This window comes from Melanotaenia boesemani, chromosome 5 (genome assembly GCF_017639745.1).
Source record: "Melanotaenia boesemani isolate fMelBoe1 chromosome 5, fMelBoe1.pri, whole genome shotgun sequence".
NCBI classification, from domain to species: domain Eukaryota; kingdom Metazoa; phylum Chordata; class Actinopteri; order Atheriniformes; family Melanotaeniidae; genus Melanotaenia; species Melanotaenia boesemani.
This window is the reverse complement of record NC_055686.1, coordinates 36,334,865-36,352,777: the sequence shown is the minus strand read 5'-3', so window position 1 is coordinate 36,352,777 and position 17,913 is coordinate 36,334,865. Positions and strand designations below refer to the sequence as shown.

The 17,913-nt window shown below is 39.2% G+C and overlaps 1 protein-coding gene across 7 annotated transcripts in view; it reads left to right on the top strand.

Moving 5' to 3' along the window:
- col4a6 (collagen, type IV, alpha 6) overlaps positions 1-17,913 on the top strand; it is a 202,156-nt gene that overhangs the window by 45,507 nt on the left and 138,736 nt on the right. The gene's annotated exons all lie outside the window — the stretch shown is intronic.

The window sequence follows — 17,913 nt, the reverse complement described above, 5'->3', positions numbered from 1 at the left end:
AAACTCAGTCCATGAATGCTGAAAATAGGATGTGCATACCAGGTCAAAGCTAGTAAGGTTGTCATTGCAAAATTTAATAAAAACAGACCAAGATGCACATACATGCAGGTGACATGTTCTCATGGAATGCAGCGGATGTCTAAAGCAGCCTCAAGACTATTAAAATACTATTAAAAAAATTACTATGCATCAGGTCGGTGGTGGAAAACAACTTTTTTATTGCCACCAACACCACCAGCTTATAGCGAGGAATCTCCATGGCGGCGCCAACCTGAGTGGCGGAGGAAGAGATGGTCACACGCTGGAGTCCTGGTCCAGCTGACGAGTCGGGGAATCGGCCTCCTCTACTGAGTATTATTCTGGCAAATGTTCAGTCATTGGACAACAAGCTGGATGAACTTCGGAGCAGGATGGCGTTTCAACGGGAGATCGACATCTGTAACGTTTTTGCTTTAACAGATACTTGGCTCGACCCCGGACTACGCCATTGTGCCCGAGGGACTCTCCGTTTATCAGCTGGACCGGACTCTACATTCAGGAAAGAGGAAGGGAGGTGGTGTCTGTTTCATGGTGAACAACAAGTGGTGCTCAGATGTGGGAATTATTTCTACGAGCTGTACTCCGGACCCGGAGCACCTCATGATCAGATGCAGGCCTTCTTATCTTCCGTGTGAGTTCACATCAGTTGTCATGACAGCAGTGTATGTTCCATCACACGCTGATACCGACGAGGCCATGGAAGAACTGTTTGAAGTTATCGACAGGGCAGAGACTTCATGGCCGGAGGCTGCGTTTATTGAAGCCGGGGATTTTAAAAAACGCCAACCTGAGGAAAGTCCTGCTGAGATACCACCAACACATCAGCTGTTCTATGCTGGCAAGAACACACTAGATCTTTACACCCCTTACGCAAACATGTATAAGGCCCTCCCTCAATCTCCTTTTTAGAAATCTGATCACGCCTCAGTTCGGCTCCTATAGACAGAAATTTAAGTGTTACGGACCAGTGACGCGGACCATTCAACAGTGGTCCGTCCAATCGAGTTGCAGCGTTCAAGCTCGTACCACCAGGCTCAGGGACAGCTTCATACCACAGGCCATAAGACTTCTAAATGCTGTCAGCAGCAACACCACCTTTAAATAACAGCATCTTCTTATTGCTTATTATATGTTTTACTGTATAACGTATTTGTAGTGTTCTTGCTTTTTGCGTTTGACTATTTTTATTGTAGTTTATATTCTTTTTAGCTTTGTTAGGAGAGCCTGGGATCTAAGAATTTCACTGCCAATGATTGCTGATGTAATTGTGCAATGACAATAAATTCATTCATTCATTCAATATTGAAACGATAATATGATATGATATTATATTATAATATATTATATGTCTTCCACTCTGTCCCATGGGCTCTGGCTGACACTTTGCTCTTTTGTGTCCTTTTTAGGACCTGAAAAGGACATTTAAATTAGGCAGAAGGATAAAGATGGAGAAGTATTCATTACTCCTCCATGGGGGTGCATATGAAGAATGACTTGCTAACATGCCAGTAATAACATTTAGAAAAGCACACACACACTTTGAGAATTCATATGCTTTATATAAGTAGGTGTATGACGGGATAATTTCCTACAACATACTGTATGTGGATCTCAATTGGTTTCGTACAGACACAGTAGTTTTTTCACTCAGTTCTCTAAAAAAGATAATAAGGATTAATGGAATGAAGGAATTACTTAAAGTCATAAACCTTTTTAGATGATTAAGGATGATTGTTGACAGGAGAAATGGATGTTCCAGCATGTGCACACCTCTGAACCGTGAAAAAGATGCCCACGGGTTATTATGAAACTTTTCCAAGCATAACGAGATCTCTGGCTTGAGAATAAAATGGCGTTTCTAAACATTTCAGCAGAATTTTTTACTTTTACTGAGCTGGAACGTAAAAACAGTTCTGCTTAGGCACAAGTTCTTCCATCCATCTTTTAGCCTCTGTTTATTTTTCTTTTGATTTTAAAATAACTCAATCACAAATACAGTTCTCATTACCTTACCATATATATATATATATATATATATATATATATATATATGTGTGATATTGCTGACACCACCTCATATGGGCCTGTCAGTACTGACAGTTAAAGGAAGTCATGGCAGTCAGTCGCTTTTTAGCATTAGCAGAGAATTTTTAAAATGGTTTTTCATGGTTGCAACTCTACTGGTTGTCCCACAAACACATTTTCTTTACAAATGTGGCTCCATTTAAAAGAGAAATAAACAGAATTTATTACCAAAAAGCATTGTTACAGCAGAGAAATAATCCACCAAACACAAATTACCTTACTGTGTGTAGCTTAGTCTATCATTAAGTTATACCTTTTGAAGCAATTGCTCTTCAAAATATTTTGGTAAAAATGACCATATAGTTTCTTACAATCTTTCAAGTAAAACCACTAATTACATGGAAAGAATCATCTTTTAACTACGGGGAGACAGACAGCTCAGTCATCACAGAACAATACAAGCAATACATTTATCATTTCTCCTTTTCTACTTCATCCTCTGCTTTGTGTCTCCCCACTCCCTCCTTCTTTCTTTCCTCTTTCCTCTTCTTACAACCTTCATTTACTCGATTTGCAATCATCAGCCCCCTATAGCTCTTTTCTGAGGAGGATTAGCCAGCAGGTAGAGAAAAGCCAGCCTTGACATGCATTTTTGCACATTCTGTATCTTCTATGTACGCTTTGACATGTGTAATACACACTCACACGTTACATGTGGGGTCAGTACATCTCTCTCACCACGGCACCCACACTGTCACCTGCAGGCTTACACATGTCCCACAAAGACGAGTAAAGAAAGTTTAAAATCACATAGCTTCAAGTTTCCCTTTCTTTCCTCTTTACATCTCCCCCCAACATTTTCTGCCATGTTCTTGTACATTATTAAGCTTGTTCCAAGCTGATAATGTTTCCTCAGATGTTTTATAGCTATTTTTAACTGCCAAGTATTTAATTTTCACTCAAGTTGACAATAGAGCGAGCAAAGCTTTGTTAGGTATGATCGGTGTGATTTAGGAACACATGACAGGATAAGTTGAGGTAGCATGCTGCAGCAGGCCTGAGGTCTCTTATGTTCTAATGCAGTTTATATTACATATGAATGGGTGTGTGAATTCCTGCCTGAAGAGTGCTGTCAAGTGCACAAGCAAACATTAATTTATGATGCACTTTCAGTACCAATTTTTACATTTTGTCATCATCTCATGGCTGAGTAGATTGGGCAGCTTAATTCGCTACTTGGCAGGCAATCTATTCTACATAATGTACAAATCTGTCACCGGCTAGATTGTGACATCTGTGCCTGATTTATAACTCTGCTAGGAGACGACATCGTTTCACTGCAGTATTAAGGAGAGTTTTTTGGCTTACCCCTCTTGTGTGGGTGGCAGTTCTCACACACTGTTGAGGAAACCTTTGGGAAAACAGCAATGTGTTGTTTTGGACTCACATTGCACCACGTTATATGTATTTATCTCCAAACAGTCACAAATATACATTTCCAAGCCTGACTTTTTGGGATCTAAAGTGTTAAGCCACTTGCTGATAGGACAGGTTAATGTTTCCTTACAACTACTACAGAACTGACATATCTTCTACTGTCCTGGATGTATTTATCTGGTGTTGGGAACCAACTTGGGACAGTAAAACAACACATCACTTTACATTTACCATACAGACTTATGATGCCATTTCCATCCACTAATGAGCAGTACAGAGTTTAAAGTTCACCTCAGAGTTTCAACAGCAAACATGGCATTGGTGACAATCATGATATTGAACAATGTAAGAACAGAAAAAGGCAATGCAGTAGACAACTGTGGTCTGTGCAGCCATTAAATACATTGTGGATTCTTCTTTGTTCCTATCACTAATCACATGGGAACTATGCAGTTCAACAATGCCCCCACGATTTCCAGTGGTACCACTTTGTTTGCTCCAATGAGCTACACATCCACCAGTTCTCTGAAAACGGACGAAAATACACATGAAGTGAATGCAGAGGGGTAGACCAAAGGCTCTGTTTGCACATTTAACACAGAACATAAATATTTTCTGATGGCCCATTTATGATGTGTTAAAGATGGATACAGAGCTCCATCTGTCTTTTGCGTCCTTTGTGTGTGTCATTTGTTGTGTTTTCAGGGTTCTTGTGGAATTGCCCACAATGCAGCAGAGTAGTAACACCAGAAACCACGGTGACCGAGTTGAACGCTATAGCTGACATGCAACCAACAAAAGGAACAAAGCAAAGGAAGAAGGAAGTTAAATCATCAAATACTCATGAATTCACACACCCTCACTGTCACCCTGCTTTGTAAATCATGTATATTATTGTATCAGTAAGTTGTCTGCATGTACATTGTGTTCTTTAGCTTCTCTAAACATCATATAAATCAACTGATAACAAAAAAAGTTATATCAGCAGCATGAGCAGTCATTTTAATTCATGTAAAGCTTGTTTTAATAAGTAAAGGTGCTAAATAGTTTGGCGCCTTTGGGTTTATATAGAAATGAGATCTGGTGACCTATTTAAGAGTCTGTTAAATCTTCTGAGTTTAGGGTTTCAGATTTATGAAACTGGCCTCACAAAGCTATTTGGGGGGAGTGTGGATTAAAAAAAATCCAACGATTAAGGCAACCTGACACCTAATGGGTCAGAGGTACCAGGTTTTAAGAGAAAAGAAGATCAGTTAACTTGTTTCTGTCTCATTAATTAAGGTCTACACAATTCCTCAAGTCTCCTTTATGTCCACAATACCACCATTTGCACAGACAGCGACATGAAGTTAAGCTGATGTGCACCTGATATCCAACCTGTCCCGCTAATGCTAAAGCCTGCTCGGCTAGCAATCTGCTAAGTTAATGCTAGAGCTAAAAGAAGGAAACCTAATAGTTGTTGGAAATTTGATCTCTTACAGTCTGACTACAGGGAATATTATTTAACAGAAAAGAGTAAAAACAAAAAGAAAATTGTAGCTCAAAATTAGATATACAGTTCATTACAAACCAGTGTGGTTCAGTTTAATTTCATGAAGACTGACAGTTTCTGTGTTCTTGTCAGACAGGTTTTACATAGATTAATTTTGAGGAACAATTGTTTTCAGCACCTACTCAAGGGTTTCTTAAAAAGAGCATTGCCTGCTTACAGAGGATGAAACAACAGTGGAAGTTTTCATTTCTTTCAGTCTGTTTAAAGTAGAATGGTTTCACTTCTTTCCACAAAGTTGTGTCTCTCTCTATGTTGGGTTTGGAATAAATACCAAATTACCTTGTTATGTTTAAGAGGAGTTTAGTTTAATACAGCCATTCACAACATTAACTTTATGTTAGAAACAAGCAATAACCTCCAATCAGGAAAAGGAAGCCAATCAGTACCAGGTCTTTGAATGAATATGGCCCCAAAAGCAAGACAGTCCAGATGCTTCACAGCAGATTTAAACATGTTAACTGATGAGTACAAAGAATGGCTTTTGTCCCTTAAGCAAATAAATCTTTTAACAACTGTACAGGAATATTTTTTTTTTTATTTTAATTCACCCTATTGAATCATTTTAATTATAATTTTGGATTATTATGTCTTAGTTTCAGTGGTTATGTTCAACCTTTATGTACAGTACAGTTTATGGATTCTGTTCTTAGTAGGCCTGGGATATACTTGCTGTTAGCGTCGTGTCCGCGTATGTTTCATGGCTGCCACACGTTCGTAGCTTTCGTAGCTTTCGTAGCTTTCGTTTCGCACTCAGGCCGCTCATGTTGGCGCGAGATAACATGACGTGTGCCTGAGTTGCATCATTAACTTGAACGCTAGTGGAGCTGATCCAAACTAAAGCATGAACACGACAGGGGCCAAGGCAAACACAATGGCGGACAGTTTTGAAGACTATTATAATCTCTGATATAAAAGTTCCTGTCCAATCTTGCACGTAACTACCTGCATCTGTATGATTTTTTCCTCCCTGCTTCTTAGTGATAAACACCCGTGCCTTAACAGTTGGTAACAAATTTAAAGCGTTTTGGGGGTTGATGACAAAGAAATACAATGTGACTGTTGGACTTTGAAATAGTGAAAAGGTGTGTACGCCGCCTTGCAGTGACCTCCAGTATTGAGCGTTTTTTCTGTGCTGTGCTTCCATCGTTTGTAGGAAGTATAAAAACAAACGTAGCGTAACGTTGACATGTATGCTTGCATTCACAGCAAGTATATCTCAGCCCGTGTGCTTGTACTCTGTCCTGTACAAATATTACCTTGCTGTTTTTCCTCCCTTTTCTCCTTTTTTTTAGTGTGTGTTCTTCTTCTCTGAGACTTAAAATTAGCTTTAGAGCCCAAGTGGCATGGCGACTTTGAAAACCATTGCAATATAAGGAAAACACTTCATGTGCATATTCCACCTGCTGGTGTTAAAGCTGACATCTGACACACCACCTTTAGCTTTGCTTAGACATCCTTTAAATCGTTTTCAGAGAACAATATTGTTGAGTAGGGCTGCAACTAATGGCTATTCTGATAGTTGATTAGTCATCGACTATTAAAATGACTAGTCAACTAATCGGATTATCTCATGATTATTAAATGGATCTTATTTCACTTCCAGCTTTTAAATCTTGCATGAGGTTGTTATGTGAGTCCGACCTGCCTCGTTGTTAAATGTTCGAGCATTGCAGACGTACTTCCATGGTACGCAAGGCCTGCTTTACAAATCTCACATGTATTTAATATATTTAGTCATTTTAATGTGAAGTGGTCCCTGACTTCTGTCGCCATTTTGGTCCCTGGCAGACTTTATTGTTCATGTGCAACTCTCAGCAGAAATAGGAAAGAAGACGATGTCTCACTCTGTAGGTTTGTTTTTGTTTTTTTTTTTTGTTGACAATAGTCAACGGTTAAATTCGTTGTCAACTATTTTTATTGTTGACTAATTGTCGCAGCACTATTGTTGAGCTTTACCTTGACATTTGCCGTCATGTGAATGGCAAAGAGCACATACAACTAGCAAACAGAAGACGGGAACATTTTAGTACAGTGATGCAAAAACAATTAAAACTTTACCTCAGGGTCTTACTGGGGTCTCAAACTTGTTTAAGACCCTTAAACACTTTTTGCATTTCATCCCTAAAATAATGAAAAATCATTGGGTTGACTATGTCTGCTCTCTTTCCTTGTTCTGCTCCTCCTCTTATCTTACAGCAGCATTGCTATCATTACTTTCTCAATGTGCTGTGAAGAAGCGTGAAGATGTATATCATGTTTTCTTGCCACTATCCAATCAAAAAATATTGATTTTGTCAGGAAGCCGTGGACGTGAGGACCCAAGTGCAGGCAGGCCGACGGAGTTGGAGGCAGACCGGTGCAGTTAAAGAGTTTTAAAAACAACACTAAATTTACAAAACTAAAAGGCTATGGTGGCAAAATGTGGCATATCATGGACTAAACTTCCAACTAAAAACCAACAGAAATCAAGAAAAAAGCAAGCACAGGTGAGGTGAATGAACTCATTACGCCAGGTGAACTAATGAGCAGAAACCAAAAACACAACACAGAACTGAACATGACCCCAAATACAAGAAACCAAGAACATAAACCATGAACATAACAAAAACCAAACACATGTAACAGGAACATAAACCATGAACACAACAAAAACCAAACACATGTAACAGGAACATAAACCGTGAACATAACAAAAACCAAACACATGTAACAGGAACATAAACCATGAACAGGAACATAAACCAAACTCATGTAACAGGAACATAAACCGTGAACATAACAAAAACCAAACACATGTAACAGGAACATAAACCATGAACACAACAAAAACCAAACACATGTAACAGGAACATAAACCATGAACATAACAAAAACCAAACACATGTAACAGGAACATAAACCATGAACATAACAAAAACCAAACACATGTAACAGGAACATAAACCGTGAACATAACAAAAACCAAACACATGTAACAGGAACATAAACCATGAACATAACAAAAACCAAACACATGTAACAGGAACATAAACTGTGAACATAACAAAAACCAAATACATGTAACAGGAACATAAACCATGAACATAACAAAAACCAAACACATGTAACAGGAACATAAACCATGAACATAACAAAAACCAAACACATGTAACAGGAACATAAACCATGAACATAACAAAAACCAAACACATGTAACAGGAACATAAACCATGAACATAACAAAAACCAAACACATGTAACAGGAACATAAACCATGAACATAACAAAAACCAAACACATGTAACAGGAACATAAACCATGAACGTAACAAAAACCAAACACATGTAACAGGAACATAAACCGTGAACATAACAAAAACCAAATACATGTAACAGGAACATAAACCATGAACATAACAAAAACCAAACACATGTAACAGGAACATAAACCATGAACATAACAAAAACCAAACACATGTAACAGGAACATAAACCATGAACACAACAAAAACCAAACACATGTAACAGGAACATAAACCATGAACATAACAAAAACCAAACACATGTAACAGGAACATAAACCATGAACATAACAAAAACCAAACACATGTAACAGGAACATAAACCATGAACATAACAAAAACCAAACACATGTAACAGGAAAATAAACCATGAACGTAACAAAAACCAAACACATGTAACAGGAACATAAACCATGAACATAACAAAAACCAAACACATGTAACAGGAACATAAACCATGAACATAACAAAAACCAAACACATGTAACAGGAACATAAACCATGAACATAACAAAAACCAAACACATGTAACAGGAACATAAACCATGAACACAACAAAAACCAAGCACATGTAACAGGAACATAAACCATGAACATAACAAAAACCAAGCACATGTAACAGGAAAATAAACCATGAACGTAACAAAAACCAAATACATGTAACAGGAACATAAACCATGAACACAACAAAAACCGAACACATGTAACAGGAACATAAACCGTGAACATAACAAAAACCAAACACATGTAACAGGAACATAAACCATGAACATAACAAAAACCAAACACATGTAACAGGAACATAAACTGTGAACATAACAAAAACCAAATACATGTAACAGGAACATAAACCATGAACATAACAAAAACCAAGCACATGTAACAGGAACATAAACCATGAACATAACAAAAACCAAGCACATGTAACAGGAAAATAAACCATGAACGTAACAAAAACCAAATACATGTAACAGGAACATAAACCATGAACACAACAAAAACCGAACACATGTAACAGGAACATAAACCATGAACATAACAAAAACCAAATACATGTAACAGGAACATAAACCATGAACATAACAAAAACCAAACACATGTAACAGGAACATAAACCATGAACATAACAAAAACCAAACACATGTAACAGGAACATAAACCGTGAATACTGACAGATTTTACTTACCTTTGCCTTACTATTTATACCATGCTTATACTTGTGCTTTGTTTTATAATGTTTACCTTTAAAAATAAATAAATAAATAAAAAAGAGGGATTTGTTCTTGCGCTAACTTTCAAGCCACCAGCAGCTCTCTGACCTACAAAGTCACCAGTTCTGAATTGATCCCCAGGGGCCCCTTAAGCCTCCCACATGAAGCCAAGTAATGTCTGGAGACTGGTCTGTTTTAAAACCTCAAAGGGTTCCACCGTCACAGTGTGTGTGTGTGTGTGTGTGTGTGTGTGTGTGTGTAAGTGTGTGTGTGTGGCCCCGCTATCCTGTAAAAATCTCTTAACAGGTTACGATCTATCTCACTTTGTTTGCGACAACATGCCGCCATTTCTTTAGCTGGAGACTAATCTGTCCTTTTTCTGATTGTGTGTGTGCGTGAGAGACCGCCTGTAGGGTGGACCATGGTGAAGAAGATGAGCAGTGCATTGTGATGTAGTGTTCTTACTATAGCTACAGAGAGAATAGCATTACCATTCGAAAGCACTGAAGTTGGAGGGGGTTTAAAAGGTTTTCCTGCTCCTCAAGAAAGTATCTGGTGCTGACTGAATGTCCTTTACACACAGGAGACCAAATTCATGCATTTCAGTCAGCTATGTGAAAATGACAATATATGACTTAACCCTTAAAACTCCGCTAGATTGCCAACACCCAAATGCTTTCGCTTATATTGTCAATTTCTCAGGAATGGTAGTATGTAACTCTTTGAGGTAAATAGTAATTGCAAGCTTACCCTTCAGATGATCCACAGTGGTTTTCCAGGTGTGTATATTCTTTCCAGTAGATTTACAATCAGCCACAAAGTGTAGTGTTTATTGTGAAACTCTATATGACCAATCCATGAGGGATAATAACATGGTTATTTATCACATTTTTGTAAAAAAAAATAAATAAATAAAAGATTGCTTTCACTACTATGATGCCAATAAACCTCTATTTTGAGGCAGAAAAGACACTTTCTGTGAGACTTCTGATCAATCAGATATCTTAAACTGATGTTAATGTCCAATCAGGAGCAGCCCAAGTTCAATAAGTGAACAGGTGTCTATGCCTGTCTGAAAAGAACAAAAATAATGCTCCTCTATTGCTGGAATAAAGAGAAGAAGACATTTTCTAAGCACAAGGGCACCAAAAACGAGCTGAGTTGGAGTGGTTTCATAGCATAAATAACTGTAAATAAAACTGTAAATAAAGCAAAAACACTTTGAGGGAAAAGTGAAAATTTGTAAATAGTTCCTGCTTTTTTTTCAGTGCCAGTATGTTGAATTATATGCCTCTCTTGTTTCAACTTTAATTTAACACTCTTGTAGTTCCTCTCGCTTGTGTTTTTCTTCCTTCTTATTTAACATTTATACTCCAAAGTCACTTGGTTAGGATTAGACATACCATAAAATGGGATTAGAGAACATACGACCACTTTGGGACTCTTACATCAGAATTTCCATATGATCCATGATTTCGTAAACATAGCATAGCTACTTACTTCTTGGGAATTTAGCTGAAAGAGAAGTACAGAGGTATTTGTGGGACTGTGTGTTGGGTAAAAAAGCTCCAAACCACAGCTGCCCTCTGAGGTCAAAGGTCACGTGCAGCTCTGGCAAGGCCTTCATGCAGTGACCAGGCTTTGTCCAGCCCTTTCACATTCATTGACACACTGAAATCTTCGAAAGTCATTACTCTACTCAGATTGATTGACAATTATGTCTTAACTAGAGATTAGACTGAGGTGATAGAAGTAGAGACATTGCAAGGAAAAAACTAAGAGAAACAAGAAGAAAATGATGAAGTCAAGCAAAGAAAGAAGAAGACTGAAACAAAAGCAGATTGAGGAATAAAAAGAGAGACAGGAGGACAGTTATTGTGGGTACGGAGACATGGGAAGATAAAAGGAGATGGTTGTATATCTGTCAGTGTCGACTCAAGGGCTGCTCAGTGTTTTGTCCTGCAAAGGTCATAGACTGTCTCTCTCTCTCTCTCTCTTTCTCTCTCTCTCTCACACTCGCACACATAAACACACACATGCACAGAAGTCTGTTGCTGTTGTGCAGCTGCTTTTCTTCTTAGTTTGCTGCAAATCAGAAGTTTTCTACTTTATGTTCCTATGAGTGTAGCTACGATTTACTGTATGTGTGTGTTTTCATGGCGAGCAGGTCAATAGCTGCACATCAACTCAATTTATTGACTCTTTTCATCACTATGAAAAGCCGTAAATTACGGGGCAATGCTTTCCTCTTTCCGTCCTACCTCCCAGCCCCCCTATATGTCTGCCTTTTTCTTTTCCTTTCTCCAGCTCTCTGTCTCTCCCTCCCTATTTCTTTTCTTGGTGTTTTTGTGGTCAGGCTCATTTGAAGGGCACTGGGGCAGAGGGCTTTGACAGGAGAATGAAAGGGGCGAAATTAAAGTGACAAACAAGCGATGGGAGGAAGGAGAGAAATGAGGCTGCAGAGGAATTTTTCATCAGAGAGAAAGTGATTGAAGAGAGCATATTTGGGCGAGTTATTAGTCTTTGTAAATAAATATTGATTCTGCTTTATTTGTTTGTTGGTAAGTCTGAACTAAACAACTTAAAATAGTCACCATGGCTTGTGTTGAAGTTATGATTGACGTTTTTCTTTTTTTGTGTGTGTGTGAGTGAAGCTTCTGCAATAAAAATAATTAATTAAAAAATCCAAATGAGAGAGGTTTCCTAATTTTTGGCTGATCATCTGGGGGTTATTTCGAGGAAATGCACATGAAACAGGAAGTTCCCACCACACAGGCCATTATTGACCAGTGGTCGCCATCAGTGTGGCGTTGGTAGTGTGTAGTGCATTACCCACGGATGTCCTTAACTTATGAAAAGAGGGCTAATGAAGATAATTAACTGATGCAAAAGTAAAGCGGTCTAAAGCACTTTTTAGTAGGGATGGCCATATCGAGTCGATACTATGGAGTCGATACTTTGATATCAGCCAGTCAAAACGATACTTTATTGAGTATTGAGATACCGCTCTGCTGATACAAAACATGCCATTTGTTTTCATTTCTGTGAGTTTTAGACAATAAAACTGCCTGCAAAGCCCAGCAATCGTATTTTCCTTCTGTGTCACATGACTGTTGTAGCCAGATGTCATGATGTTGTGATGATGCTGCTACTGCTAGTGATGATGAGGTTTTGTTTGATATTTTACTGGTTAAAACCGGATATTCTCCATTGTTTTTATTACATTTATCAAATTATTTTAACATGTTAAATTTTTCTATTTTCCATTTAAAAAATATGAATAATCTTATATATGTAGTTTAATTGTTTTGTTTTATAATTTTAAAAAGATTTATTCTATCTTATTTTGTTGAATGTACTCATTAGTATAATTATTATTGTATTTAAGTATTGTTGTTCTTCAGTTTTATTTATATTCTATTCTTGCCCTTGCAATAAAGATATTAATGTGCACTGTACAATCATCATTTTCCTTCAAGGGGCAAGAAGTATTGATATCAGTACTGATGAAAAAGTACCATTAACTAATGGTATCGTATTAACTGGAGAAATTTGCTATCGCCCATCCCTTTCTTAAGAGATCAGTTTTGTCCCAATGATTTTCTCTCTAAGCCTCTGTTGCCATTTCAGAAATTAACCAACAAGGCACCCTTTTCCCTTCTGTTCTTTCATATACGGCATTATTACGACGTCACACAATCAAAAGAAATGTGACGTGAAATTGTGGCATTGGTGTGCAGTGTGACATATAAAATATTCCCATATCCAACTTTAGCCATAAGTAGCATACATATTAAACACAATGTTATAGTTTATACATTACACTATGTTTAAGTCAGCACTGAATGTTTACACCTTTAAATCAAATAGCAAGCTAGACCGATACATTGTGTTATGATACTAAGTGAAAACATTGAAGTAAACACAAGATGAGTCAGTTCCAATTCTGTTACTACCTCCTATGTCTGCTCAGTGGTGGATTAGTTTTAGGTCTTTCTGCCCCTGTCCTTTCATAAATTACAGCAATCTGCAACAAAGGTGCATCATTCTCAATTTAAAAAGGTATGTGAAAGGAGTTTTGAGCTTCACAATCTAAAGTTCACTCATATTATTATGAGTTGATGAGGTTTATATTTGTTTTAATTAGCGAAACTTACCCTTTTAGCATCCCTGCTTTTGGTAGCTGTTAGCTTAGCTGTTAGCCCCCAGCCGGAATCCCTCCCCCATTCTCCAAACTGAGTGTACTGGCTTCTGTTTACTGCATATAAGACACAAGGTACTACTGAGTACTTTTCACAAACCAGCACGATTTGTGAAGTACTAATCAAATAATCAAATCTGATTTGATTTGACAAGTTTTATGTCTACTTGTTTTGTATTAGCGCGGCCAGTAAGATTTTTTTTTTTTATGTTATGTCAACTGCCAAAAAAAAGTGAATTGTAAACATTGAAGTTTCTGAATTTATTTTTCAAGTATTTATCACTAATACAGTGAAAATGAGAGGAAATGTGCAAGGCATTTTCAGTGTGTGCCCCTAAATTTTCTACTTGTGCTCCTAAAAATTTAAGTTAGACACCACTGTGCTCCTCATAAAAATGTTAGTCTGGAGCCCTGGTGTGTGTGTGTGTGTTCATGTCCACTCGCAGACCTGCACATCATCTATCACTTGTTAGGTGAATAAGATCATTACAACAGATGCCCCTGCCCTTTGGACAGAAAGTGTAATTATAGAGGGAAAGAGTGTGTGTGTTTGTGTGCACCGGAGGGAACGCCAGACTGTTGTCCAGGTTACAGTACTGTACATGCCCTAATACACTGCAGCATACAACCCTAGGTTAGCTTTAGGTGAAAATTGTTCTTACTTCTATAGTCTACTTTCTGTTTTTTGTTTGTATTTATTTATTTATTTATTTATAATTGATGTAGTTTACTATTCCCTTTTAAATCCCTTTTTTTTTCTTACAAAGTGAACACTGAGGTTAAAATGGCTCTTTTGCTTATGATTCCAGTTAGTTTTTTTTTTTACTTTCTATTAGTGTTTTCTAGAAAAACAAATAACTGCAGGAACTTGTGGATTTTAAAATGCTGCCAAAGCATGAAACTGATCATGATCACCCCTGTTTTACTCAGCCTCTGATGCACAAATGAACTGATAAGGCCTTTCATCAAGATCAAACTTAAAGACCCGTGAGATGTGGGTACATATGTTTTGCAATATTTAAATAAATAGATCATAGTCACGCTAACAGGTAAATAAGAACATACAGGAGAAGCTCAGGAGTCTGTGTGACTGATGATTGAACTGCTACAACTCATGGCTGGCATACATTACAGGATTCTTCAAACATTCACAAATTTAAGGCCCATTTATGCTCCCTTACCTGCGTAAATAATGACGTCCGTTTCAAACGTTGTCATTCGTCTTGTCCTCATACTTCCATGTGTCTGTGCACATACATGTTCAGAGAACCATGTCACATTCAGACAATAAGCTGACAAGAACGAGCTCATACATTTCCAGCACATCACACATTTTTGTGTGAAGCCCTCATTCTTGCACACACATGTGACATTAGTGAATTGCAGTGGTCCAGAACTGTAAATAGGGTGATGCATTCAAATCTGACAGCTACTTGGCATGACCTTGTGTAGCCGGTCCTGCCTCCCTGACCTGCCACCAGCCCTCTGCGTTGTGTGAATTATCCACGGAAACCAGGGAATTTCAGCCCAAACACTTGGCGTATTTATTCTGTACAGAATAACAGGATGCAGCATATGAGAAACCGTGTAAATGCAGCCGACCTGAGACTCCTTCCTCCACAGCAGCCGGAAGCAGACTGAGGGAGGAAGTGCTGCACCCACAATGACATCCCGAACGTAAATTAAAACAACGAAACCCCAAATTAGTTTTTTTTCTTTCCAAAAGAAAATAGAAAGGTAATGCTTCCAAACAGTAAACCAAATAAAAACAATAATAACAAAAATCTTAAAACGAATGAAGGATTTTCGGTGGAATGTTTTACATTTCTTTTTCCTTCACGTTACATTCACCCCTCCAAACTGACACCAAAATCCTGATTCTTAACCACACAGGGTAAACAACGCTGTAGGACGTCCATTTATGACAAGCATGGGTAATCACAAAGAAAATCATCTTTACATTCGGCTGAACAAGCCACCTGGACACCAGGTCTAGAAAAATAAGAGGGTGATCAAACCTCAATCTCTCATGGAACGGATGGTGCCTTTTACACCAAACCACCCAGCTTACTCACGCCCTCTGTCACACATGTAAATTCACATATACATCATATGGTGCCATATTCAACTAATCAAAATGGGCGATGTGTACTTCATTAAAACAGTGTGAGAAGAGACTGGGATTTCTTACTAAGTGAACCGGTAAACCCCCTGATGCTAAATGACTTCTGAGTCATGGCCTCTACTAAACGGTCCACCTTTTTGACAACCCTCCCAACGCGGGTCCGTACTACACCCGGCGCATCTGTTTGTGAGCAGTGCCGACTGACTTGCCCCTGATCTCCATCACCCAAAGGTACTGAAGCTGCGACAACCACTGAATCATGGTCTGCTTCAGCTGCAGGTGACACAACTAAACAGCTGGAGTCTGCCGAACCATCAGCCTCAGCACCTGGCGCATGTATGCTCATCAGTTCATTATTCATGTCGACTGATCCACTACTGTCGCTTTCAGTTTCATCCGCTGATGAACAGGTGAGATCTCCAATATGAGACTGATCCTCCAGACTGTCAGAGCCGCACAAAGTCTCATTCATGTCTTTGTTGCCAGATTCAACAGGTAGGAAACTGATATCCAAGATGAGGTTACGATGCACAACTTTTGTGTTTCCCCTGGCATCCTCCAACTTGTATATGTGTGTCTGAGGTTGTTTGTCAATCACTGTGTACATTGTCGACTCCCATCTGTCAGCAAGTTTCCTTTTGCCCCTTTCACCCTTGTTGGCAAGGAGAACCCTGTCTCCTTCGTTCAGCTCGAATCCTTTGACTTTCCTATTGTAGCACCTAGCGTGTTTGTTTTGCTCTTTCGTTGCATGTTCTTGAGCAATGCTTGCTGCCACTTTAAGGTGCGACACGAGTTCTTTGCTGTAGTTGCCATAATCAACCACCACTGGATCATGCAGCACCTGCTGAAACATGACATCAACAGGTAGTCTCGGGACACGGCCAAACATAAGGTGAAAAGGAGCATAGCCAGTTGTCTCATGCACTGTTGCATTATATGCAAATGTCAAAGTTTGTATTTGTTGAGGCCATTTGGCTTTTTCTCTGAGTGGCAGTGAACGGAGCATATTCCCCAGGGTCCTGTTAAATCTTTCAGTCCCCCCGTTCCCCATAGGATGGTACGCAGTGGTGTGCGATTTGGAGACTCCAGACAGTTTAAGCAGCTCAGATATCAGTTCACTCTCAAAGTTGGCTCCTTGATCCGTGTGAATGCGCTGTGGAAACCCATACACACAGAAGACATGATCCCACAACTTTCTGGCGACCTGCTTCGCGGTTTGGTTTGCACATGGGAAGGCGTGGGCCAGCTTTGTAAAGTGGTCCGTCAGGACAAGGACATCCACTGAACGCTGCCTGCGGTCTTCCGCACTCCAAAAATCCAGACACACCAGCTCCATGGGCGCAGATGTTTTAATGCTCTCAAGCGGGGCCCTGGCGGAAGGTTCTGGGGTCTTGGCCACTATACATCTTTGGCAACACTTAACATAACTTTTGATCTGTCATTCCATTTTTGGCCAAAAGAACCGTTGCCTTGCTAAGTGTGTTGTTCTTTCCTGCCCTTGATGCCCTGCTAGGTCATGCACACCCTGCAGAGCCTTCTCCACCAAACCACATGGCACAACAAGCTGATGCCTCTTTTGTTTGTTTAAAGTGTCTTTACTCAACCTGTAAAGGACCCCATCAAGGACCTTGAACCTTTCCCAGTGCTTTATGAGGGCAAGAGCCCCCAAATCCATCCCGTCCCTTTCTCTCCTGGAAGGTTTTCTTTTCCGAGCCAGAAAGGTCAGCACTTGAGAAATGCTCAGATCTTGTTCTTGGTGTCGTCTAAGTTCATCTAAGGGGATGATGGGCCCTGAGTCCAGTTTGGTTATCCCGATTTGTTGGACTATCTGGACTAACTGAGTTGCCCTCGACTCCACAGCTGTACTCCACTGATTGTGCACATCACAGAGAGCTTTTGTTACTGCATGGTCTGGGAGATTGGTCGGGCGAGTTTGAGTCAGCTCTTCCACACCATGACACTGAACTTTCAAACGGAACAGATCCTGGACTCCATTCTCACCAACCCCTTCAGACTCAGCTAGCAAACGTTCGTAACACTCCG